Source organism: Vulpes vulpes, chromosome 6, assembly GCF_048418805.1.
Source record: "Vulpes vulpes isolate BD-2025 chromosome 6, VulVul3, whole genome shotgun sequence".
NCBI lineage: Eukaryota > Metazoa > Chordata > Mammalia > Carnivora > Canidae > Vulpes > Vulpes vulpes.
The window spans coordinates 47,445,298-47,472,054 of NC_132785.1; the positions used below are offsets into that span (position 1 = coordinate 47,445,298).

Genomic DNA, 26,757 nt, shown 5'->3' on the forward strand with positions numbered 1-26,757 from the left:
TGGGTCGGGGGCCTGAGAAAGAATTGAGAAAATAATGAGGAGACTTACAAAAGACTAGTAAAGAGTCAGAGGAGAAACACAAAGATTATCTAAAAAGGCAAGTCTGTGACCAGCCCTATTATTATCTACCCACACACTCTTAGATGTTAACTGGGCAGACATGTATGGTTGAGTAGGTTATATATTGCACAACTCCAGGGGTGCACATAATTCAAGAATGGTGACTCTAGAATATTGACTGTAACCTGAATAGTGGACTAGAGATTTGCCAAACATAACCTCCCTGGTCATACACAGTGGCCCTGGACATTAACCTCAGTGATTAAGTAAACTAACTGAAAATGTGTTTTTACAAGGTATCAATTTGGTCTGTCAGTTGGTAAGTGGTTTGTCCATTTAGCAGAGTTCTTAAAGGGGCAAAAAATCAAACAGGCCACCCATGCAGCTAAAAACACACAAGAAGTGAATTCAAAATATTATGAGGATATGATTTGGGTAACTTATGAATTTTTAAATTAAACCTCTGTATTTCCTTTAGAACATTTTGGGCAGTTTTCTATATTTCCATGTTTCCAGGAAAATTTCTTCCTTTCTTATATTCTTCTATGTGAATGCAAGAACCCAACAAAATTTTGCTTGCCAACTCTCTGCCAAAACATGTCAATTGAGTATGAATCTTTGCTCAAATTTTAGGATGAAAGTGTGTCTTGAGTGTTTGTGTCACTGAGGGACCTAAATTTTGCTCAGAATTGGGGTCCATCATCCACCTTGGCCAGTAGATTTTTTAGAAACCTAGGACAAAGTCTTCAACCTTCTGCAGCTCAATGTCTCTGCTTGTGATATGAAGGTAGAGACAGTGACCTCCCAGACTGAATATGAGTATGAAGTGATAAATTATCGTAAAGTGCTTTTCAAAAGAGAGTGTGCAATGAATGCTTAATAATAATCTTTCCAATATTGAAGACATAAAGATAAATTAGGCAGCCTTTTTGTCTCCTCTGAGAACAATGATAGAATCCGTATTTGGGTGTCAGTTAGTCTAATTGGGGCAATAAGTACTTATTAGTTGATTCAGTATGAAAAATGTGTTCTAATTGCTCATTTGGTAAAATTTACATTTTTTGAAAAGTTTGGGAATCTTTTGTTTTGCTATTTTCAGTATTAAAGAGTCCTTTAAAAGGAAGATATTGATTTCTAACCAAAAGGCAATTTCCACATTAGACTTAAATGTGAAATCTTGAGAATAGAGAATTTTTTTAAAGTGTGGTCCAAATTATTATCTCAGCGATGTTATATAACTGAAAGTATATATAAAGCAAAGTTATAAATGCTTAATTATGTTAAAAATAACTTTAAGATTAAAATAGATTAAAAATATCATCTGTGCTTCTTAGGGATCCAGCAAATTGAGAACTTTTAAAATTACTTCTGGAGCACGACGGTTAATGTGTGATGAAAGCCTATGAAGGAAGTCTTTGTCTTTGTGGCATGGTCTGAGGCTTCCAAAACTGAGAGCCTGATTTTGCCCAAGTTTCATATGTATGTGGATAGTTTTCCATTCATTGACAGCAAATAGTTCCTGTCATATATACAAATGTTTGTTCCCATAAATAAAAATCACTTAAATGACTCCACACAACTGGGAGTTTTCAAATGTTGCTAATTTTGAGGCCAACGCCAATATTTCAACTTCTAAGTGGAGTCTCAGCCCAATTTCTGGTGCAGGAAGGATTCTTGGCGCTGATTCAGTCTGGGGTGTATGAATTTTTGTGTGTGTAGGAGATGGTGGGGGTGAGGGAGGCAGCGATGGTGGAGGGGGCATCTGATGGGGCAAGATAGGGAATGCGGGGTCTGACACTGTGGGAGAATCCTTACTGGAATTTCAAGGAACCACAAACTTCCAGAGAGGTAGAGTCTTTTATGTGTTTAACAAAAGCCAACCATTGTGTTTGTTTCCTTGCTTTCAAAAAAGGGGCGAGAATCTAGATGAATAGTCAGATTTCTCCCAGCCCTAGGATCCATGATTGTACTCACCAATAATCCCTTCAGGACTGGACTGATTTGCAAAATAGAATAATTACATTTGTAAGTGACCAGGCTTGTTGGGGAGGCTGGCAATGCAACAGGTTGGGGGCACAGAGAGGGAGCTTGTGGGCATTAGCTTGGGAGATAGGAGGGTGTGGGCAAAGCAGTGGCAGAAATTGGAGTGAGTTCAAAAAGAACAATTCTCATTTTGTTTTGCTGGAGCAGAGAGACCTGCTGACAGAGTTCAAGATTGTAATGACTCAGTGAATATTTAAATACTGTTATTTCTTCCTTTTTCATTAAGCCTTGTAAATGCAGAAATCTATAAAGCTCCCAGGTTTTTCAGGTTGGAGATGTTAGAGAAAGAAACACGGTGACATGAGACCAAATGATGTAAGGTGATGACATCATCATCAGAATGCTGTTGCTAAGGTGAAGCTGTTTTTCTCTCTAATCCAGATGGAAGGCTCAATAATTGCCCATTTCTGGTAAAGAATATATCCATGACATGATCCCTTTTCTGTAGCAGATAAAACAAAGCCAGATGCTTTCTCTTTGCACAAATTATTTTTAAAATAAAGATTAAAATTTTATTATAAAACACAACACATGTTCTTGGAAGAAAACTCAGAACATTTTATATAAGTTTGAAAATTTTCATTTATCAAGAATATACACTGAGATATAAATGGGTAAAATCAGAGTAAGATCCTTTGATGAATCAACCTGAAAGAAGTAACCGTGTTTTTGAATTTAGAAAGGGAAACATCTAGAAGTGAAAAGAAAGATCTGGCCCCTTAGGATTACTGTTAGAGGGAAGGTTTTGGTAAGGAGTGTCCTGGGTGTGCAAAGACAGGAAGACAGAAACCAGACTGATCCAGACCGAAGAGTGGATTGTGCCGTTTGTACAGAGAGAATAGGGCATTGCCAAGAAATACTATTAAGAAACAAAGGGTAGAACTTAGTGACGAACTGGCAGCCAGAGTGGTTGAACACAGAAGCCCCTCCCACAAGAGTGTCTTCCAGAGTTGTCCTTGGACTGTGGAGTTTGCATATTCTGCTTGGAACACGCTTTTCCAGAGGGCCCATGACATGCTTCCTTACCTCAGTAAATCTCTCAGGGGATGACTTTCTCAAGGCCGTCTGTCCTGTCTATGCAGTTTATCCCCCCAATTCCTGCTCACGCTGTCTGATTCCCTCTTACCGTGTCCTGCTGTTCCATCTTTTTTTTCCTCCTTAACACTTGACACTTTCTGATGAGTGTGTTACCTGTTTTGTTACATTTAGAGCCAGCACGGTGCCGTGCTAAAGAAATTACCACTGACTAGCTTTGTGGCCTCAGAAAGGCTGCTTAGATGCTCAGGTAACTCTTCTCATCTGTAAGATTGGGTTAATAATAGCATGTATTTCATAGTGTTGGACTCAACACATAGTAATTGTTACTTAAATGTTTAATAAATAGTCTCTACCCGGCCCTAGCCCCAAAAACTGTCAGAATTCTCAAAAAGCACTTGTCATGAATGGTATTTGGTAGAGAAAAACAATGAGTAACATGTTTTCTCTTGGAAACTGATGTTTCTCTTGGAATACAGGGATTAATATTTGAAAGGGTAGTTATGCCCCTAGGTCACTAAACAGCAAATAGGACCCTCTGCTGGCCACAGATACCTGGGCAAATGAGATTTGACCACGGAAGAAGGCAGTGAAGGTCTGGTCCAGCCAACATATCCTGGAACCACAGTTCTAAAAAATGAATGGAAAACAGCATCGAGTCATGGTAGATGCCTCATGAGTTGTTTACAAAGTTGAGGGGCCTTTATAAAGTAGGAAGACAAAGCAGCAGAAGAAAGATGTTGAGGTGAATGAGGCAAGCATATATGGGTATGGCTCAAAGAACAGGAAACAAAAAAAGATTGATCTGAACTAGTGTTTCCCAAAATGCATCCCTCAGAATATCATACTGGTTAGATGTTTTTCAAATAAAAAGGTTTGTGGTAAAATAAATTATCAAACGTGGCAAACTAAATATCCCCCCCCCCCTTTTTTTTTTGAGATTCAAAAAGCACATTCCCAGAATAAAAGCTCTGCAAACGAAGTCCTTAGGTGAAAGCACATGTTTAATGGCTATTCCAACATTTCCCGAATGTACTTGGCTCTGGATCCTTTTCTTTGGGAACGTTTTGAGATGAGTGTCCATAGATCTTACTTCTAGAATCACTGTGTAATTCTTCAAGCTCCCTGGGGTCATCATGCCTGTGTCTTACTCATCTTTTTAGATCATCCATGTCTCTGTTGGAACCAATATGTAGCAATTATTTGATAAATCCTAATCAGACAAGTGAAGAAGTGGATCCAGGCAGGGTGGCAATCCTGGGAGGACCCAAATGAGGCAGAGTGGGGACTGTGAGCTCTGGAAAGTTTCATCAATGAATATTATATGGCAGAAATTCAAAACCAGTTGCATTCATTCTTTAAATGCAAGCTGGTAATCAGAGCTGCACTTATTATTTCCCAGAGCTAGTCCATCCTTTCACTCGAGGATGACGGTGTTCTCCTCTAGTCAGTGAGCACACATCCTCCCGCAGTCATAGGAGCTCACTGAGATCACCTTTTTTCCTCAAGCCCACCCACTTCTCAATCTTCTGGAAAAGAGGACATTCCCGTTCGATTAAAGACCCTTCTAGGGAGCTGTGCTGCTTATGGAACATTGGTCAACCATAAAATCCCAACTCTGCAATAGCATGCATCGTTGGGTGGCCCTGATGTTGTTCTTGATCAGGGGGTTTGACTCTTCCCTGGTTTTCACACACATGACTCTCATGACCCTGGGAAGCACCTAAGGAGGTGCTTTGATGCTTGGCCTCAAACACAGTTTCTTACTCATCCTGTACCATATTTCATTTCTTGCACATTTTCTTCATTTATTTAACAAACATTTATGATCAGTCCCATGGGTCAGGTTCTATAATAGGCACTTCGAATATACCAATAAACAAAACAGTAAAAGCCTGTACAAGGCGGGGGGGCGGGCAGCTTATACTCTAGTGGAGTATAAGTGGGATGGACAACAAACAGTAAACATCAAGTCAATTATATGTTATGGCAAATGGGAGCAGGTGCTACGGAAAAGGAAGGAAAAGTAGAGCAAGTAGTTCTGCTCCTATCCAGTTGCTGCTGGACCCGTGTCTAGTTTGACCTCTCACTCAGAAGATGGGCAGGAAGTAATGGATGGAAAAATCTTCCAAGTAATCCAACAGGAGGGAGAGCATGCCAGCCACCTATGGCATTTCAGGTTTGGGAGGATTCTCTTCTGTCAGAAATACCACTTTAATACAAGGAGGTGGAGACAGGGCCTTAAAATGCTCATCCTTTAATTTATGTAAAAGATCAAACTCTAGTGAATATGAAGGAAGCATGGCCATTCCCCAACCTGCCTAGGAGAAAAGTAGAGACAGGCAGCAAAAGATACGTGTGGTCTTAATGAAGAGGACTAATCAGGAAAAGATTCACTGTTCCTTCCTCTTTGCACTTATTTCCAGAATTCACCATTTTGAAAGACAGTGGTCACTGGAAAGTTTCTTCCCCATGAATAGCTGACAGCATCAGTATCTTCCTTGTCTCATATTCTCTTGTCTTGACCCCAGAAGCATCTGAAATTCTGGAGAACTGTAAGCCTCAACCATATCTCAAAAGCTTATTTTCAAATGCCCTTAGTTTCAGGGCTGGTGTGTTCAGCAACCTTTGACCCGGCTTTCTTTCTGCAACTTCATATGCTCCTGGACCTCAGGATAGGAGACCTGATGCAAGTGTGACACCAGAAAAAACAAAACAATGAGACAATTGACACTGGCCAACCTGTGCCTTAGTGCAAGGTTCCTAAACTGTGCTGTGAGTCACCTCGGGAAACTTCAGTGAACTCACACGTGTTCCGTGAGACATTTTCTATTTCCAGGAAAAACACAGCAATGCTCAACATGTGTCAGACAGTGTGCAAATTACTAATTCAAGGTAATTCAGTTTTAGTATGAGTATCATACTATATTCCTTTCAGTGATATCACCTATCTTTGCAAAGTTGGAGTTTCAGCAGTGGGTAATATGAAGAGCAAGTACCACCCAAAAATCAATATGGACTGGGAAATGAAGAGTGGTGGTTCCAGTCTGATTTCAAGCTTTGAGAATTGTATGCAGTACCCAAAGGCACACATAATCCATTACTAACTAATTAGGATTATTTAAGAATGAAATAAAAATACTTTTTTCAAAGTATTTATATTAATTTTTCAAACAGCTACAAAGTTGTTAAAATATAAGCATTCAACTAAGTTGTTAGGACCTAATTATTAAATAGAACATTTAGAGGTATTTCTTTTGGTCTAGGAGCATGGTGAAAACAATAAAACAGAACATCAAAAGTGCTAAAAATCAAGAAAGTATGGAAATCTCTATTTTAGTGATTATTTTTTCACATAATCACTCTTCAGGGAAATATCACTAGAATTCTAGAACCTAGTAGATGATAAAACCAGTAGTAGTAATAGTAGTATCTAACATATATTAATAATTAATTATGTGCTATGTTTTATGTGAAGGTTTTCTCAGATATCATTTTATTTACATGCTTTATGCGATTTATTCATTCTATTTTCTTTACCCTGGGAATGTTAGTCCTAATTGTTCCCAGAGGCTTATGCCCCTGGATCTTAAGAGAAAATTTAGGAACTAGTTGACCTTCCTTGCAATAAATTTGATTGAAAACACTGAAACTGGGTGATGGGCATTAAGGAGAGCATGTGATGGGATGAGCACTGGGTGTTCTGTGCAGCTGATGAATTATTGAAAACTACATCTGAAACTAATGATGTACTATATGTTGGATAATTGAATTTAAATAAAAACTGTAAGAAGAAACATGCTTTCTACACAGAAACAAAACACTATAACTTTTTCTGACAATTATAAAACCAACTTTTCTATTCCCTGCTACATTTTCAACAACTCGCACATTAAAAAAAAAAATCAATCAAACAAAAAGCCACTAGTCTTTTCTAAAGTATGCAAATGTTCTCCAGTAGAAATCCATCAACCAAAATTAATTCAGCAGTGCTCCATGCTAGACACCGTGGAGGATACAAAGACTTAAATGCATGGTCTCTGCCCTCAAGGGACTTGGAAGGTTTATTCATAAAATGATAAGAGAAAAAAAAACAGTATATACCAAAGGACTAAGTGGACTTGTATAGGTCACTGTAAACAGGATACTGAGAGGTTATACTGAGAGAGAAATGAGCCCTGAGACCAAATTGTCACAGGCCAAGCCCATCTACAGTGGGCCTTCCTGTCTCACTTCTCTCCTGCTGTAAACAAACTTCTCCTTTCTAGCCATCTCTTCTGGCAAGTCAGCACTTCCATCTGTTCTAGGACACCTATCTTTTTCCACTTGAAGCAAGAATCTGTTTCTATGGAAATCACCTCCATTTTAAACATCGTCAGAGATCATTTTCCTCTTGCCTATGAGCTTGCTAACTTTGGTGCATCCAACAAAAGGAGTGATCTCCTAACTGCACTGTACCTTTTAGCTTTTATATCACTTCTCCTTTCCCTTCTCTAGTCTTTTTCTTTAATATGTTTATAGGCTATATCCATTGTCCCTGTGTCTTCACTATCAATTGTTGGGTTTCTTGTTTGTTTGTTGGGCTTTTTTGTTTTTTGGTTTTTTAAGAAAGAGAAAGCAAGAAGGCTGGGAAGAGATAGAAGGAGAGGGCAGAGAGAATCTCACGCAGGCTCCATACCCAGTGCAGAGCCAGACACAGGGCTCAATCTCACCACCCAGAGATCATGACCTGAGCCGAAATCAAGATGAGTTTGCTTAACTGACTGAGCCACCCAAGAGCCTACCCCTTCACTATCAACTTTTTGCTTGAACCCTGCATTTCTCTTTGCCACTTTATTACTAGTGTTATTTTTAAGTTTATCTATTTAACCTTTCAACAATAATTTAGAGTCTGCTATTATATGACCATATGTTCTAGATATTGAGGATAAACCGATGAACAAGACATGGTCACTTCTCTCACAGAGACTAGTGAGGTACATAAATAAGCAGATTATATTTACAATAGACCATGATAGTTGCTATGATGAATACTATGTCAAGGGGCCAAGGAAGTCATGGTGGTCAAGGGAAGGTTTCCTAGAAGAGGTGACATGTACGTTGTGTATTGCTGGATGGAGAAATGTGAGATGGGTATGAAATGGAGATGGGTATGAAAGGAATCAGAGACATTTCATACAGAGGAATCCAGGCTATAAATTAGCAAGAGCATAACACATTCTAAGGATTAAGACTACTTTTAGTAAAACTGGGTATTAAGGGGGAAGTAAATTCAAGAGGAGTGGTGAGAGAATATACTTGAAATTTAGGCATGGGGTTCATCCTGAAGGTAATGGGAGTCATTGAGTGCCTTTATGTGGATAATGGCATGATAAGATTTGTGTTTCAGTTTGGCTGTGGTATGGCTGTGGTGTGAAAAGTGAGGGCGAGAACTGGAAGAGGATGAGGACTTGAATGAAGGACACAGCAGTGAAGATGGGGAGACACTGATGAATTCAAGAGATAGGAATTTATAGGATGTGGAAATATTTTGATGTTGTAGTGGGACAGAGGTTGGCATCAAAGATGGTGGCTCCATTCACTAAAGTGGGAAACATAAGAGCAGTGTGTTTCAATAGAATAAAAAATAATTTTAGTTAAGGACAAGATGAAAATGAGTTATCTCTTGTCCATTCAAGTGATGAATTGGTCATAGAGATCTAGAGAAAGGGATGGAGTTCTAGATCTTGAATTCATTGACCTGGAGGAGATCATTGACAACTTTTGTTGGACAAATGTTTGTGGGTTTTCATTCCTCTAGCCTCCTTCTTTACTTTGACAGTTCATCATCTTCTTGACACTTGTTCTATTTGGTCTCTCAACCATTCTCCTTTCTATTTAGTATATCATGACTTCGATAAATATTAATTTTCTTTCCAGAGTTTCAGGGCTTCCACTATTGAGTTATAGACTGAAGGAGGAAGAAAAGAGGAAGAAGGGTTGTCGGGGGAGAGAGGGAGGGAGAGGAGAAAAAGAAAAGGAAAGAAAAACCCAGCTTGGATCTGCAATGTGTTGTATTGATCAATTCCTTAATTCAAAACACATTTACCATTGAGCATCTCCTGTCATGTGCCAATCACGTACTAGGTTAGATGCTGGAGAAACAATAGTGGCTTTTGATGTTGCCTAGCTGGTTGAGAAGACAGATCTTAAGTAATTAACCAAATAAATGTGTCCCCTTACCCTATAAAAAGTGCTATACAGTAAACAACATCTATAAAATCTTGCTACTCAAAGAGTAGTCCATGGACCAGAAGCAGCAGCATCACCTGGGAGCTTGTTAGCAAAGCAGAATCTCAGTATCCACCCAAGAACTACTGAGATAGAATTTTAACAAGATCCCTGGGGGATTTGCATCCATATTAAATTTGAGAAGCACTTCTCTGGAGTGCATAGGATGTGAGAGAAAACAACAGGTGGGAACTAAACTCATCATGGGGGTCAAGGAAAGCTTCCCCGAAGAAAAGGCCTCTGATTACGTTAGAGAGGTAGGCCAGGACTGGATAGCACAGGGCCTTGTGGGCCGTGTTGTTGAGAACTTTTATCTGGTTCCTAAGTCCACGCTGCCATAACAAAATGCCATGTAGACTGAGTGGCTTAAACAACAGACATGTACTCTCTCCGGGTTCTGGAAGCTAGAAGTCTGAAATCAGGGTGCAGTGTGGTCAGGTTTTGATGATGACCTGTTTTCAGGCTTGCCGATGACTGCCTTCTTGCCGTGTACTCCCTTGGGTGAGAGAAGGAGAAAAGATCTCTCTCACTGATATCTTTTCTTATAAGGGCACTAATTCCATCACGAGGGCTCCACCCTCATGACTTAATTATCTCCCAAAGACCTCATCTCCAAATATGTCCACAATGGGCCTTAGGGCCTTAACACAGGAATTTGGAGAAGACACAGCAACTTCCATAGCAAAGATTTTGAGCAGAGGAATGTAGGATAATCAGACTTTTATTTTCAAATTCTTATTTTCACTTATGTGTAGGAAAGGGCCTGAAGGAGTCAAGAAGATATGCTGGAAGCGAGCTAAAAGTCTGTTTTCATAGTCATGGTGAAAGACACTGATAGCTTGGACCACACTTGCATTGGTGGAAACGGGAGTGAAGTGAAACATTTCTAAATATTTAGGTGCCGAAACTGACAAGCTTGAATGATGGATTTCATGTGGTGTTTGGGGAGAGAGGATCAAGAACAACCATCAGGTTTTTGGCTTGTACAGTTGGATGGATATGATACCAATTCTTGAGACCGGAATCATGAAATCAGCAAGTTTACTCATGGCATGTCGCTAGATACGACAGAAATGTAGAAACAGCGATGAGTAGCCATCATTTAGCACACACTGATCCTGGGCCAGCCACTGTATAGATGTTTTAAGTATATTATCTTAATATACTGTGCAATCCTTGCTTTCTGAGGTGGGGAGATCATCTCATCATTAGGCGTTTAATGGTCTGGCAAAATGAACAGTGCAGTGTGCTTTCAAAAGATATGAACATCAGAGAAGGTGATGTGAAGAGAGAAGGAAGCCCTGACAGAGGAAAGAGGATGCAAGCTAAGGTCTAAAGGTTGAATAAGATTTTGTTAAGTGAAGCTCTTGGGAGTCAGGTCTGGGGATAGACTGCTAGAACCAGGTCTCAGAGAAATAAGCATGACTCCATCAGAAAGTTCACTTAGGAAAACAGTATGGAAGAAGTTGAATAGAAAGAGTGGAGCCAGATTATGAAAATCCTTGAAAGTCTGTAATCTGGATTTTAAAAGAGAAGACCTTGAATATGAAAGAAACATGACTTTACATGACAGGAAAACCTGTCCCGTCACAGGGACATCTTGAACATGGGAAGGCTTGAGTCCCAGAGGCCAGCTTCCCAGCATTTGTATTATCCAGTTAATAGGTCGGAGTTCTGAACTAGTCCAGAGGAAAAGTCAGTGAGACCTCGTTTCATTGGCGAAGGTCGGAGAATGAGTCAAAGATGACTACAATTTCAGGAGTGAAATGAAGGGAATGGTAGTCTTGTAGTCTGAATCAGGGAGACCAGAAAGAGGAGATTCATAACCCTGTGACTGTCCATTTGCATAATGTTATAATATTAGTGTAGTATAGAATAGTATAATATTAAGTATATCGATAGCTAAAAATAATTGTCTGCCTGTTTGACCACAGAGATTATTTAAATTATCAGTAAAAATTATAGTAGACAAGAGCCTAAAAGTTATATATGATAGATTTACATTGGGATGAAAACTGTTGTAACCATCATTATAAGTATAAAATCCGAGGGGAATAAAGCATGGTAGTCTATTGAAGAAATAGCCTATATGTCATATGATACGTTGTGTTTTTAAACTGCAGTTAGCAAAATCAAAGGAAACCACTACATTCCACTTCAACTCTTACCTCATTGCAAATGCATTGAGCAGTTGCTGATAAACAATAGTGTGTTGGTTCAACCTTTCAGATGAATGGGGCTTTGTTCCTGGTTTGGTATAGTCATGGAGTCATGACACTTCATTTTTTATTTTTTTATTTTTATTTTTATTTTTTTGACACTTCATTTTTTAAATTCAAAATGTGTTTAAGTGTAAGGAAAATGTATGCTTTTTGTGTTTTCCAAATGCCATATGGGTTTTTTCAGAGCATGCAGCAGTACTGTTGACTGGGGAAAAAATAAACAAATAACCCACACTAACCTTTCCATTTCTCTTTTCCTTTTTTATCTCAGGGAACTTTGGCACCTCTAGACAACCTTTGGGGAGCGGCACCTGACGCTTGGTGCCCCTTGGATCCATGTGCCGTGTGCGTTGTGCTGTGAATACCTCCCTGTAGCCACTGCTTCATTAGTGACAGTATGGACCAATGCACAGTATTTATCAAATGGTACCTGAGGTCCCTTAGGATTAGAGGGAAGCACACCTAATCCTCTCAGGGGTGCCTGCCAACAGGACAAAAGGGTAATGTGTGCATATCGGATGCATTGTTCAGAGTTCCCTAAGTGAAGACCCCAGTGGTGGAAAAACTTAGCTGAAAGCTGTGCGAGCTACAGCAATTAACCACTGCAGTAACAGATGTTCTACAGGGAAACTGTGTGCGAGGGGGTTAAGCATGTTTTGATTTCGAATATGCACTTGGGCTAACACATCCTTCCCCCTAATGGAAATCATCTGGAGGATGCTCTGGAAGGCATTCCTCTCCACGGCCGACGTGGAATTGTTTTTCCTTGAGAAACAAATACATGCTTTGTCAACTGGGAGAATGACTTGGGTTTCCTGTGCAACCTGGCTCTCTCTTGAATCTGCGGAGTTGGTCTTTTCCAAAGTATTTACGGTGCAGCCGCAAGCAAGCTTGGGGCTGGCTGTCTTCAAGGGTGTTTTCTCCAGCTACCCCTCTCTCGGCTCTGCCAATTATGTGCCACTTTGTCTTGGTGCTATGATTGCTTTCTTCTGAGAGGGAAATTCCTCTTTCATCAGTATGGATGCACTGTTTTCACACACTGCAAGCGCCGTGTTGCTGTGTCAGTCATCCTATGAGGACCAGTTTCGGAGGAGCAGGGCTGACGAGCTGGCTGCGGATTGGCCGCCCACCACTGGGAGGGCCCTGTCGGGAGGAAGGGCTGCAGCTTACAGCAACAGAGTTTAGACTGTCTTTGCTTCATCATCTGAAGGCAAAATTTTCCAGATACGGCAGACGGCTCGCAGAGTACAATACACAGGGAATGAGGACTATTTACATGGAAATTTCTTCCTCATGATGCAGCGGAGAAGCCTCGGCCGCCTGATTCTTCCAGATGTTCCCGGGGTTACTGTAAAAGGGAAAAAGAGGGACAGCTAAACAGGGTAAGAGAATCACCCCCCCCCCCCTTTTTGAATGTTTAAAGAGTTTGCTGCAGTATGCTGCATTCCATGTGTGTTGCTTAGGGAAGCCAGGGAAACCGGATTCCACTAATTCAAATGTAATACTTGCAGGGGACTCTGGAGTTTTACGTAACATTCGGATTTGGGAAAAAGAAATGGCAAAGCTTGACTCTATGCCGCCTGTCTGGGGGTGAGGCATAAAACCATAAAACGAGTTTTTATTCGGAGAATAGATCTGTTTATTATTCCAAAGAACCATTTGAATTCTGGGGAGCGTGCTTATTTTCTTGCTATCGAAAATTTTCACACTGCCGTAGTTAACTCCCGAATAAATAAAGTTTACGTGGACCCTGTTCTTTGAGAAGGGGCTTGTAATTAAGAAGAAAAAGAAAACTTCGTGGCCGATAATCATCGGTCGGGTGTTCGGCTGAAAATACGTCTATTTATTAGAAATTAGGGAGCTACCTCGCTCTGTAATGCCACGGCTTTGAGTTTCAAAAGCACATTTTTTAACAAGCTAGCAAGAAGAGGTAGCTTTCTGACAAGTTTTCGATACTGTAGTTCAATGTTTACATTTCTTTTTCTGGCATGTCTGAGCCTTTGTTTCCAGCTTAAAAGTGGAACCATTATATTCAAAAGTAAAGCTGGGTTAATAATGCTTACTGCAATTATCTGATCTTTATGCATTTTTAATGAGAACACACAGCCAGCAGAATAATTTAATGAGGGCAGGCTAGCTTTTAAGGCTGTGTCTTCGCTATGCCGAACCATATCAACTTTCTTGCCGAGAAGCAGCAGGGAGAAATGATGGAGATTTATTTTTAACACACTTGGCCCAAGAGAAGGAAATGATATATTTGTTAAAGAATTCTTTCTGCCCTTTTCCGTTTTAAATTTCTGCCAGGCATGAGGAAACTGTGCTTTTTTGTTAGGCCTCGGAAGCATGTGTTTACAATAAATGTGTAACATTTTTAGAATAGTTAGCAAGCACTGAAGCGAAGAAAAAAAAAATCTGACTTGCCTAACCACTACCACCGCGAATGTTCTTCAGGAAACATCACTGTCCTTTTAAGAGACAAAGGTTAAGTGGGAAGATGTTTGTGGATTTGTTAATACGTGAATCTGGGGGGCTGATAAAGTAAAACAAAAAAAAAGAAAAAAAGAGGAGGGCTTGCTTATAATCTGTAAATAAGATGAAGTTTCTCCGGCTATCCTGACTGTTTTGTGAGGGCCAGTTCAAATATTCATTTAAGGAAGGGCAATGCCACGTAGATTCTTCTAGACCTACTGTTTTTACTTTCAAGGAGAAGTGCAGGACACTAGCCCAGAACTTCTGACGTCATCCCCCAACTATTTCTGCTGTGTGTTCTTTTATTCAGGCTTGTGGAGAGGAATATTGCTTTATGTCCTGGCCAGGAACATTCTGACTCTCACTTGGCAAGTCTTGAGTTATGTCTTCATATTTTAGCCCGGCCTTTCTAAACCCTAAAGCAATCTCCAGCATAAATAGGGCATCTTCTCCTACCTGCCTCACGTCGGGCGGGTCTGAGCAGGTTCTCTGCAGGGTTCTGGCTGTGCTGGCAAGAAGCCCTGGGGAGCAGAGCTCGGCTTTGCTTCTGGCCCAACTCCCCCTGGCACAGCCCAGCGCGGCCACCTGGGTGGACAGTGCCTGTGGCCTCCTTCCCAGTTCCCCTAGAGCCACTATTTAGGACCAAGGTTAGGCCACCAACTTCGTGGCTGGTCGTGGTGGCAGGAACAGCTGCTTTTCCATAAGAGCACCATGTCCTAGTGCAGATGGGCTGAAGGAAGGAAAGTCCAATACTGCAGGCTGATAATCCATGTCACAGGTGGTAACCTTGGTCATAGAGATCAGGTGAAGGTTAGTTCTTAATACAGGGCCTTTTAAGAGAGAATTTCCATCAGAACAGATTGGAGTTCTGGGGAGTTCCTGGTTCTAGTTGACATTTCCTTTCGTGCTGCCTGTGTAGCCTTAATAAGCCAGCATACACCTCAGTTTTTCTTTCTCTTGATAGAACTGAGTAATACTTGCTACACTTTCTCTCATAATGCTAGCATTTTGAGAGGCCTTGACCTTGTACCAAAAAAAAAAAAAAAAGTCGTTTGTCTCTTGCTACAATGAGCTATTTAAAGTACAAAGGGTGAAAACCTCTGTATTAACGAAACTGTTGGCAAATGCCTTAGGGTATTAAGATAGTCGTATTTCCAGAACCCTTCACTCTACTTCGTGCTCATGTCAATTTTCTAGGGATATTTATTCTTAGACCAACAAATAAAATTTCCGAGGAAATCAGAGCGTCGGTGCTTGCATTTTCTCCATCGATCTGGTATAGTATACTAGAAGCTGTGCCAACCAGAATATTTCTGACACAGGCCTTGTAGTGCCCAAAGCGTTTCGTGCTATTTTTGCTGTGACTTTGCATTACATTTGTGAAAGTGGAATGAATAAGAGAGAAAATAAGAGGAGGATATGCTTGCAAAATATACCGGTTATGTAGCTTTACTGGTTAACAGCCTGCCTCCTCTCTGCTAGTTGTTTTAATTTGCTGTTGCTATGGTGAAAACAAATCAATATCACATGGCTACCAGCCAGTCCCGCGCTCAGGGAGCGCCATCGAGATTCAAGATCAAGTACTCAAGATTCCGAGCAAGAACCGGGAGACGAGCGTTTAGATTTGAGTTTAAGAGAATTCCTGATGGTAGACTGACTAGGCTCAGTCTTGCAGGCATTCCCGCTCCCTCTCTTCCCGCACTTTCTTACCCATAACAAGAGAAGATGGAGAGGAAGGCATCGTGATCTGTTTACATTTTCCAAAATGACGAAACCTATCCACGCAGAAGTAGGTTGGCAACGTTGCAAGGGGTAAAGGATTCTGAGTAATGAAAGGTGGTAGATCTGTGGGGCATGTTGGTCGTTGAAGACATAGTTTGGGGGCCTTTAACATCTCCAGGTTCAGGGTCAGAGACAATTACTGCTGTCCTGGCAGGCCGAGAAATCTGGCAGCTCCAGGGAGCAGGTGGGCGGTGGGGGCGAGGGCCTCGGCAGGAAGGTGCGGGGTGTAAGCTATCCAGGCCAGCCAGGAGCAAAGTCGGGGAGCCGTAGGTCGAGTCAAGTCAGGCGAGCTCCAGAACCCCAGGGGCAGAGCAGCCAGGGTAAAGGGCCCTCAGCTCCTTGCACAAAGCTGGCCAGCAGGCCTAGCAAGGAAAGAGAGGAAGGGGCTTTGAAGGGAAGTCAAGGGGTCACGCCCCCAGGCAGCCTCTCTGGACCGGTCAACTGCATCTCAGCTGCATCGGATGGGCAGGGATCTCTGGCCGTGGGGAGCTGGGAACTGGGAACTTGGTATTTCACACTTCGGCTTTCTCTCGGAGGAACAAGGCAGGAAGACTTAGCTGGGCTTTGTAAATTAGTTACAATACTGTGTTTTCCTCCTGTCTCTTTTTTTTCTTTCTGTTCTTCCTTTCTCTTTCTTTTCTTTTCTTCTTTTTCTTTTCCTTAGGTCAGTTTTTTCTTATGTTTTGTTTTTTAATGTGCACAAACTGTTAGTTGCAGCTGTGGTAATATTCATTGTAAGGAGTCCAAGGTGGCGTCATGGCTGGGTCTGCATCAGGCCTCCAACTGCTCTGCATTGTTTAGCTCGGCTAGTCCCGCCTCTTGCTGAGAGTGAAAACAGGTGTGAAAGGTAAAGCCCTAGGCTTACTTTTGTGAACCTGAGCCACAGGCCCGTGGACAAACTTTCAGTAGGCCTGCACCCCTCGACATGGCAGGACCGCCTGCTCATAAAAGTGGACCTACTGACTTACCTTAGGGCTCTGACAAAGAATGCATTGTCTAGGAGATGCTGGGTCAGGATATTCTATCAATCAGTCAACAAGTGTTTATTAAACACCTCTTGGGTTCTCTGGCTTTTGCTATTTGGTTAGAACGAGTCAATGACCTAATACCTGACTTAGTGTATGTGCAAAATAAGGGGGCAGAAAGAAATGATGCAAAGTTGTACGTTGTAAAGACTTTTATAGTAAATTTATTGGCTAACATTAATTTCGCATGAAGTATCAGGCATTCATTGTAGGTTTCAGACCGTTCTTGGTGTTTAGGGGGAGAATGAGGGAAGGATTTTGAGTTTTAAATGTCTCTATGTACTTTCTTCACCTCTGTTATGCTTCTCAGCATAAATGCTGTTTAAATAACATACAGAAATGTAAGAGGAACAACAGACAAATGGGAATGCTCTGAAAAATCCCAAATATGAGACTGCTGAGAGCAATCGCCCAGTCTCAGCCAGCCGAGATTCAGCCCCGAAGTGATTGGGGAACATGGATGCGTCATCTAAAAAGCCTTAAACACCAGTCACCAAAAGGAAATACTAGACCCTCTCCCACACTCCTGAGCCTCGGGTAACTGGGGAGCCCCTGATGCAATTATCTTGCCATTCCCAATCCCAGCAAGGAAACCTGATTCTCGACCCTGGAGGTTTAAACGTCCCCCTACCTAACTCTCCCCCACCCCCAAAATCAGTTACTTAAAAAAATATATATACATAAATATATATGTATATATATTTCTCCCTTTAAACATAAACTTTTTGCTTTGTTTTTTAAAACATTTTATTCACTTATTTGAGAGAGAGAGAGAGAGAGAGAGAGAGAGAATGAGAGAACAAGCACACAAACCAGGGGGAGCGGCAGAGGGAGAAGGAGAAACAGACTCCTCAATGAGCAGGGAGCACGATGCAGGGCTCGATCCTAGGACCCCGGATTCATGACTTGAGCCGAAGGCAGACACTGAGCCATCCAGGCTCCCTCCCCCCCACCCCTTGTAAAATTCTAACATCTCTGTGTATTTTCTGAGTGTAAACAAGCTGCAAGGTTAGGGACCCAGTTTGTGGAGCGCTGAGAGGGCAGACCAGGATGTAAATGAGCCTAAAGAAGTCTTTTTAGTTATGAGTCTTGGCAGGCAGATGGGCAGTTCTAAGGTTTATGAGCATCTTTGTGAGCTGGCTGCTGTGAGAGCTTTGGGGGTGGTGAGCCCCCCTCAGAGGACAGAGAGAGGAGCCAGGAAACACCCAGCGTGGTAGGTCCTAGGTCTAAAGTATTTGCAATCCACAATCACTGGGGAACAAGATACTTACAAACAAGATAAGAATAGGTCAGCACACAAATGTCTTCAGAAGGATAATTAACATATGTATAGTTTCTTACACTTGACAAAGGGCTTTCACAGACATTATCTCAATTAACAGTTCAAAAAGAGGGTTTAAAAACCAGGAGCCTAAATTCAGAGCACTAGCTAAAGCTCCTGAAGAGAGGAGTTATACCCTGGATTAAAAACAAAACAAAACAAAACAAACAAACAAACAAACACACAAAAAAACACACAAAAAATAAAAATAAACCCCCCCAAAACAAAAAAAACTTTTATTCATTTTTATTTTTACTTATTTAGTTAAAGATTTTATTTATCTATTCATGAGACACAGAGAGAGAGGCAGAGACATAGGCAGATTTAGGACCCCTGGATCACGACCTGTGCCAAAGGCAGATGCTCAACCACTGAGCCATCCAGGTGCCCTATTCATTTTTATTTTGTCTGTGGTTAGATGACTTGAATTTTGAAGAGCAGGAAAAACTTCTAAGTGTCCCTGTTACATGTATGCATGTCACTGTCTCCTGTCCCCACAACCCCTTATAACTAGTACTGTAGGCAGTTTAGTTGCCAGGCAGAGCAAGAAGAGAGGTTGATTGGCTTTGCTTTCTCAGCTTGACTGCTCAGAAGGCATCAGGGGACAAAAGCTACACTGGCTTCCTGCTTCAACCTAGCGACGCAGTAGTAGCAAGGTGAGTTTGGTTATGGATGGCAAGGAGGTGTTTCTAGAACATAAAGTTTATTAATGGTTGCAAATGGCCTGTAGACCTGGGAAAAACCAAAGTCAAGAATGAAACCAAAATTCAAAGTACTGCATTTGCCCATGAGAGCATCTCATTGAGTCTTCCTATGCCTGTAGGAGGTCAATTATTTTTAGAAATCTGAGATATACCTGATATAGTTTACATTATAATGCAAAAATGTCGAGTGTAATAATAATAGTAATGTCTTACGTTAAATCATTCAGTATAAATCATTTCCGTTTTTATCATCTCTTTAATAGTCATGAAATCCCCCTTTTGTCCCCATTTTATGAGTTAAACAAAAACTGAACTTGAGTGAGGTTAAGCAGTGTGTTAAAAAAAAAATTTCAGTAGCCAAAAAGTAGAAAAGCTAGTCCTCAAAACTATAGGAATCTGTGCACATGACATTCAATGAGATAAAGCAATCTTTAAATGAAATCACCCTGTAGTCTGAGTTGAAGTTTTCTTGTAATGGATGTTGCATAGTGGATAGAGCCCAACCCAAGCAATTTGGGAAAGACACTAATGTTTTTAATTAAGATACTGAATTATTTTAAAAATCTATAAAATTTCTGGCATCCTAGATGTAAGCTTCAATTAATCAACTAAATAGTATTGGTGAAGTGTATATTCTATCAATGATTTACTGCTTGTAAATTTAAATGCTCTGGTAGTTCAGGAAAATAGAACTCTGTTTAGGCTGGGGTAGTAGATAACTTTATAGAGGAAGAGATGCTTCCTGTAGCTCTGAAAGGATATATTTTGTCCAATCAGTGGTTCTAAAGTGGAATGTCTATACCCCAAGCCTAGGTAGGGCAAGATTATTCACTAGGTGAGGAATAGCTGAACTTGCGTCTTATACATTATGTAGCTCATCCTTTTAAAATGTCAATTTTCATATGTTTTTGTATGTATATAGCAAATTAGTAATTGTTATGCAAGTATAACATTTATAAATAAGTAACAACCTTACAACCGTTGTTCCTGCTCAAAAGTATTTTTCTGATATGGGGATATGTTCAAAAAAGTTGGGAGAGGACAGTAGTCAAAATCAGAGAGGGGAAGGTCATCTCCAGAGGGAGGAACAGCATGAGGTGATGTAGAGGCCATTGTGGAAACTTGTCCTTGGAGGACAAAGATGAAATATTGGGGAGCAGTGGGATATAGGTTTACTGGGGAAATCAGAATATGGAAGGTCTGAAGAGCTATAAGGAAGGGTTTAATTTTGTTACCGATAACATCACATCTAATGCTTTGAAAGTGCACAATTATGACTTGTAAGATAGGGCTAGAGGTTTGAAATTTTGTAACAAGCGATGCCACTGGCAAAAAACAAAAAAGCAAAAACTTTGGTAATATTCTAAGTTTGATGTGGGAAAGAGTTGAATTGGAAGAGCAGTGAGAGGATGGAGGGAGAAAGGGCAAATCCAAAAGGTGTCCTGAAGGGAAAGTAAGAGAAGATACTGAGAGCTTAGAAAACCCAAAAGGACCCTGGAGTTTCTAAAGGAGAAATATCGACGGAACCCTAAGAGAAAATTGGGGTAGATAGAAAAAGGGACCAACCAATAGGAATGCAGTGGAGAAATGGAAGGAGGTGATGAATTTTGGGTTCTGGTCATGGTGCTTTAGCTAATGGTGGGTCATCCAAATGGGCTATCCCGTAGACATTTGACAATGTAGGAATGGACAACAGCTTAGATGCAAGGTTTCAGATGTAAATCGAGGCATACCTGTGTTGAAATCATAATTGAGACCATGGATGCTCGCAACCTCCAGGACAAAGGGACCGTAACTGGAGACAGGCAGATGATCAAGGATGAGCCCTGGGGGAGGACTGCCAGAGGCCTAGAAGAGAATAGGAGCTGGCAAAGAATCAAAAATATAAATACCCACAAAGGAGCAAAATTGTTAACCAAAAAATGAATACCAAGTCTCAACACCATGCCGCAGCCTGTGGTTCCATGGGATGACAGTGTAGCCTCCCACAATGCATTATCCTACTGTACATGGTTTACCCTCTCTGGCAGGAGTGCTCAAGCCATGGCCCTTTTGAAGGCAAATATTGGTTCACTATCGTGGTGAGAGTCACAGAATGTTGACTATGGAGTGTCGGGTGGAGGGGGCTGCCTGGGTAGTTCAGTCAGTTAAGCATCAGACTCTTAGTTTCGGCTCAGGTCATGATCTCAGGGTCGTGGGACCAAGCCCGCACCCCCCCCACCCCCCACTCTGCATTCAGTGCAGTCTGCTTGTCCCTTTTCCTCTGTTCCTCCCCCAACCCCCAATCTCTCTCTCTCTCTCTATCTCTCTCTCTCTCTCTCAAATAAACAAACCTTTTTAAAAAAGGAATATTGGATGGATAAGGAAATCTTTGTAGCTGTATTTATATACAATTGACTTTTTAAAAAGTAGATTTTCAGTGATAACCACAATTTATTGTGTTTTAACACTTCAAACCAGCAGTTATCAAGACTTCAGCATCTGTATCTTGAAATACACATTTTGGGGTGGTGTTACTGGTTAGAATGGGAATTCCAGAGTGGTTGGAGATTTCCCTGGACACCAGTCATCCTAGTCTCACAGCCCCAGAGGTCCATTTATTCTTGAATCTTGCAGGTCTCTACTGAACCAGCCATAAGGACTGCTCAAGAAAATGAGAAAGCCCTCAAAGTGAGCAAATGGTGGTTGTCCTCACACCAGCTACCTACAGCGTGTAAACCACAGAGCCCTTCTCAAATTTCCAGGTGCATAGGGAATCACCTGGGATCTTATTAAAAGTTAGATTCTGATTCTGTAGGTGGGGAGGGGGGCCTGAGATTGTGTATTTCTAACAAGCTCCCTGATGATGAACACCCTGTTCATCCACAAGGCTCTAGAACACGATGGTAGCTTTGCTGGCATAAATGTAGATGGCAGCAGACCACTGGGTCTGGCACAGTTTTAAAGGGGGGCTCCATAGGTCTGGAGGCCAGGACCTACGTCCTTGACACACTAAGACTTTCCAGGCTGCCCAGGCTCAGAATGGGGTGAAATTGAACTGACTTATCCCATGAGCCTTGCCCCAAAGCCTCTGTGGTCCAGGACGAAGGGCGGGGACTTGAGTGGTTTCCTGCGCTTCTGTGGCCACGGGGGCGGCTGGTCCTTGGATGTCTCCCATGCTCATGCTCGCGATGGCGGCCTTCTCTCTGGACAGAGACTCTGTTTCCCTGAGAGAATTGCTCACCGTCTCCAGGGACGGCTAGCGAGTTTATTTACATGTTTGTTCTGGAAATGCTTTTCTCCTATGAAATCTATGTGTTCAAAAGCAACCTTAGACTCTTTTTCCTCTGGACAGTGGCCAGGACAGGGGCCTGGGAGTCTCGCGTGGGCCCCTCCAGTCCTCAGTGCGTCAGTTCAGGGAACACTGACAAGCTCCTCATTTCCCTCGATGGTGCAGATAATGCCGTTCCCCCCTCATTTTCTCCAAAGAGTTGCAAAGAGTAGAGAGGAAAGGGAATATGCAGTTAAAATCGCATCTGTTTAAAAATCCTAGTTTTGGGCAGCCTGAGTGGCTCAGCGGTTCAGCGCCTGCCTTCGGCCCAGGGCGCGATCCTGAAGCCCCGGGATCGAGTCCCACGTCGGGCTCCCTGCGTGGAGCCTGCTTCTCCCTCTGCCTGTGTCTCTGCCTCTCTCTGTCTGTGTGTCTCTCATGAATAAATAAATAAAATCTTAAAAAAATAAATAAATAAAAAATAAAAATCCTAGTTTTCACGTTTTGTGATACCAATGAAGATAATTTTAGAGGCGATAGCCGTCTAAGGTGGTAAGTTAAGGGAAATGTCCAACTGACTGTGGACAGTTTTATATGTCACTACAAGTTTTCCTCCTTGTTTTGTGTCCACCTGTGTTCCTTCCTCGAGCGTTTCATTTTCCTGTGTGTCCCACATGTGGCCTTTCTCCTGGGCCAGAAGTTTAGCTAAACTGATTGAGAGGAAGTCCTCCCTGTCCAGATGCCCGTTCACTTCACACACAGATGGCCAGTGTTTTTATGCATTTTTAATTTACCTTTTAGGAATTTTAATTTACCTTTTAGGAATGAAAGGAAACAAGTGTCTATTGAGTTTATTGAGCGCCTACTATATGCCAAGCCCTCTGCCAAGAGCTTTATGTTCAGGGACTCAGTTAAGGCTTTTTCTGAAGAACAGAAAGTCCTGGGAGGCCGAGTTACTTGCAGAGGTCACACACGAACACGTGGCAGAGCCAGGGGTGAGACCCCACTCAGTGATCTCCAAACGCCCAGGCCTTTTCCCATGGTGCTTCCTTAGGGGTTTGGAGAGAAAAGAAACTTCTCTTGCCTTTGCACATACTGCTGGCCAAACTCACTCAACAAACAAGCAGTTCCTGGTGTACTGTGCAGGCATGAGTTCAGTTCCAGCAAGGAGCCCCTCCTCGCAAAGGGACTTGGTAAATCACTGGGGATGGCTAGAGCTTTCTCTCTGTTACTCATTGTCATTAGTCGGCCTTCTTTTGACTCTTGCATCTCCTGTGTGTGTGTGTGTGTGCGCGCATGCGTGTGTGTAAGAAGCTTAAAGACCTAAAGATGTCAACTTATAGATACCTTAAATAGATAATACCATATGTAAAAGCCCATTATCGGCTGGAAGGCCTGTACTAACGTGAGAGGCGCTGTTCTGTAGCTCTGTATGCTCTGTGAGGATTCTTAGGAATCCCCCCTCCCGTCCACTGCCTTCCCTCGGTGTGTCACCCGTCCTCCGCCGAGGCCTGCAGTGACTGTCACCGGCACCCCTGCGGACCGTCCCCATGTGCCCTGGCGCATCCTGCTCCCGAGCTGGCCCACGGGCTCTCCTCTCTGCTGAGGCCCCTGGCATCTCTGGTAAAGGGCCTGCATAGATGCCCACTGTTTCTGGGGTTCCCTTCACACCTGGCTCTTAGTGGTAGAAAGGTCTGTTTATTTGCCCTTTTAGAAAGCCCCTCGCTCCAAGCCCAAAGTATCAGCTTCCTGGCTGCCACCACAAAGACCAGCCCCTCAGGAAACAAAACAAACCCTATCTCTAGTTTCCCTAGCTTTTCTTTAAAGTTGCTGTTGCAATGAGGCTGCAATTAAAAGTCAGGATCAAAGGGACTCACTGCCTCTGGGGCTGGGGACCCATCGAGAGCTTGGGTCTCCTTAACTCCTTACTCCCCATGACCTGATGCTCACCTGCCCTTTGGTTCCTCTGGTGTTTGGGCGTCGGGACAGACAGGGGGCTTGGGGAGACGGTTCAGAGCCCGCGGAGGGCCCCCCTCCACACACACACGCATGTACACACACACACGAGAGTCTAATAGCCCCTCCTCCAGAGATCCACCCAACTGACAAAATCTATAAACATAAAATGCAAATCAGAGGGAATCCCAAATTGGGAGGAATTGGATGGATCATCTAGCATAATTCATATCGATCCTCTACCACAGCTCCAACAAGTAGGTTCTCAGTGCAGCTTTGCCTCTCTGTTGACTAGACCATCACTAGCTCAGAATGCTTACAGACCAGAACATTTTTTTAAAGATTTTATTTATTTATTCATGAGAGGCACAGAGAGAGAGAGGCAGAGACACAGGCAGAGGGAGAAGCAGGCTCCCTGCAAGGAGCCCGATGCGGGACTCGATCCCAGGACCCCAGGATCACCACCTGAGCCAAAGGCAGATTCTTAACCACTGAGAAACCCAGATGTCCCCAGATCATAACATTTTATTATAAAATTCATCCTTGTCCTGAAATGAAATGTGAACGTCCAGTGACTTTCACTCCCAACCCTCATTTGGGCTTTTGGAGTGACCCAAATGCCTGCCTCTTCACAAATTCACCGACCACTATCAGGCGTCCTCTGATAGGAGCAGTTGACAACTCCCTTAGGCTATAATACTTTTATTTATGCAACTTAAGACACTCTGAGTTTCTCTTGTGGACCATATCACTATCTTACTTGAACTTTGAACCAAGTAATAGAGGTTCAACAGAACTTCCTCACCAAGTGATAGAGGAAGGGGTGGGGTACTTCGTGTCCCTAAGCTCTGTACAGGGCTGAGCACAACGGAGAAGAGCTGCTGGGTGGAGGCAAAGTGAGGAAGGACGGATGTCTTCCTCGGGGATGGGGAATGCTTTCAAAGTGTCTTCAGTCCCAACAATAGGCCGTAGATGCCTTTGGAAACACCTGGCAAGATGCTGGACATTGACTTGCAAAACCTATAGGATGATTGATAGGTAGATAGATTTAGATGGACATCTATGTATACAGATAGGTAGAGATAGAGTTTAATAACTGATATACTACGTAGATACAGATTTAGATTAATATGTGTAGATAGAGATTAATATTTATAGATACAAAGATAGCTAGAGATTTAAATTAATATATTATGTAGTTAGATTAATATATACATAAGCTAGATAGTTATATACACAGATATACACTTTAATGTATATCCTTGCAGCAACAGATACAGTCCAGTATATATGCAGATACAGATAGATAATCCACCCCCTTTGAACACCACACTAAAGCAGTTTTCAGAGATCAAGTACGGGTTGTGGGTGTTCTTTGTTGTTTCTGGTTTTTCAGCTCAACAAAACTGTGATCATTGTAGCCGGGGCTCCCAGTCCTCCTGGGTTCCTCTGTGGCTCTCAGCACAGTCCTCGACAGCTTGGAGACCCACTCCGCCATCAGTAGATGCCAAGGTCACTAGAGGAACGAATTAATCCTGGCTCCCATCAGCAGTGGCTGCACTAACCTGCCCTCCTTCCTCCGACAGGGAGCAACCAGGAAGGATTTTCTCCCTGGGTTCCGCAGGGGCGGGGGGTTGGGGTGGGCCCACTCAGGGCCACCCTGAGCAAACAAAGGAAGGGCTGGCCAACGACTTCCCGACTAGCTGGCCAGGTTTCCATCTAGAGAAAGCCCTGTTCAGAGGCTCTCAGACTTGAGTTAAGAAAGCCTCCCCCCCCTTTTTTTTTAATAATAAATTTATTTTTTATTGGTGTTCAATTTGCCAACATACAGAATAACACTCAGTGCTCCCGGTTTTGCTTAGGAGAATTCTCAGGTTGAAATTTAACCGAAAGCTCCCCAAGCCCTGTCTCTGCCTTTTTTTTTCCCCCTCCTTTTTACTACTAGTTTTATTAATGTCCCTAAACCCAGCCAGCACTCTCCTCCAAGCTGAAAATTTGCCTTCTTAATTAAAACTACAAATTTTCTAGCTGACCACGAGGAAGCATACATTTTTCCCCCCTCCGGGTAAAATTTATGTCTCAGAACCAAGACCAATGCTAAATAATTGATCAGAAAAAATAATTGAGAGGAGTGACTATTTTTGGAAACATTGACAGCCAATAACCCAAGATGGGAAGTTGGAGAATGTCGCTGTTTAAAGCATCGTGGAGACCAGAGTTAATATCCGCCTCCTTTGCCAGATACATGTTGGGTCTTGAGTTGATGGTTCTGCGCCTGTGGATTTTTACTTGATAGTCTGGTCTTTTCCTTCCAAGCCCGAACAATTGGTGCAGAGAGCCGAGCAAGCACCCACGTGGGAGCACGGAGTCCCCGTCTTGGATCGGCCAGGGCAGTTCTGTTTCAGCCCGTGGCCCTCCGTGGCTCGCCCGCGGACCCCCAACCCCCAAAGCTGCCAAAGCAGGGGGGCCCTCGGCATGGGGATGGGCTTCCCTGTACAGTTTGGCAGAACCCAGCAAATTCTGGAGTTAGGTTTGTGACACTCTCCATCTTTCTCACTGGCTAAAAACAGAAAAACACACACACACACACACACACACACAACAAAATCAAAACCATATG

The 26,757-nt window shown here is 42.4% G+C and overlaps 1 protein-coding gene across 8 annotated transcripts in view; it reads left to right on the forward strand.

Moving 5' to 3' along the window:
* The first annotated feature begins 12,236 nt into the window (after positions 1-12,236).
* Positions 12,237-26,757, forward strand: part of MBNL2 (muscleblind like splicing regulator 2) — a 161,933-nt gene continuing 147,412 nt past the window's right edge. For 4 of the 8 annotated variants that reach the window (XM_026003642.2, XM_026003641.2, XM_026003646.2 and 1 more), the window contains exon 1: positions 12,506-13,012. The gene's annotated coding sequence lies outside the window, so the exon portion shown is untranslated. Of the gene's footprint in view, positions 13,013-26,757 lie in introns of all 8 variants that reach the window. The other 4 variants (XM_026003648.2, XM_026003650.2, XM_026003644.2 and 1 more) reach the window with 4 other exon arrangements.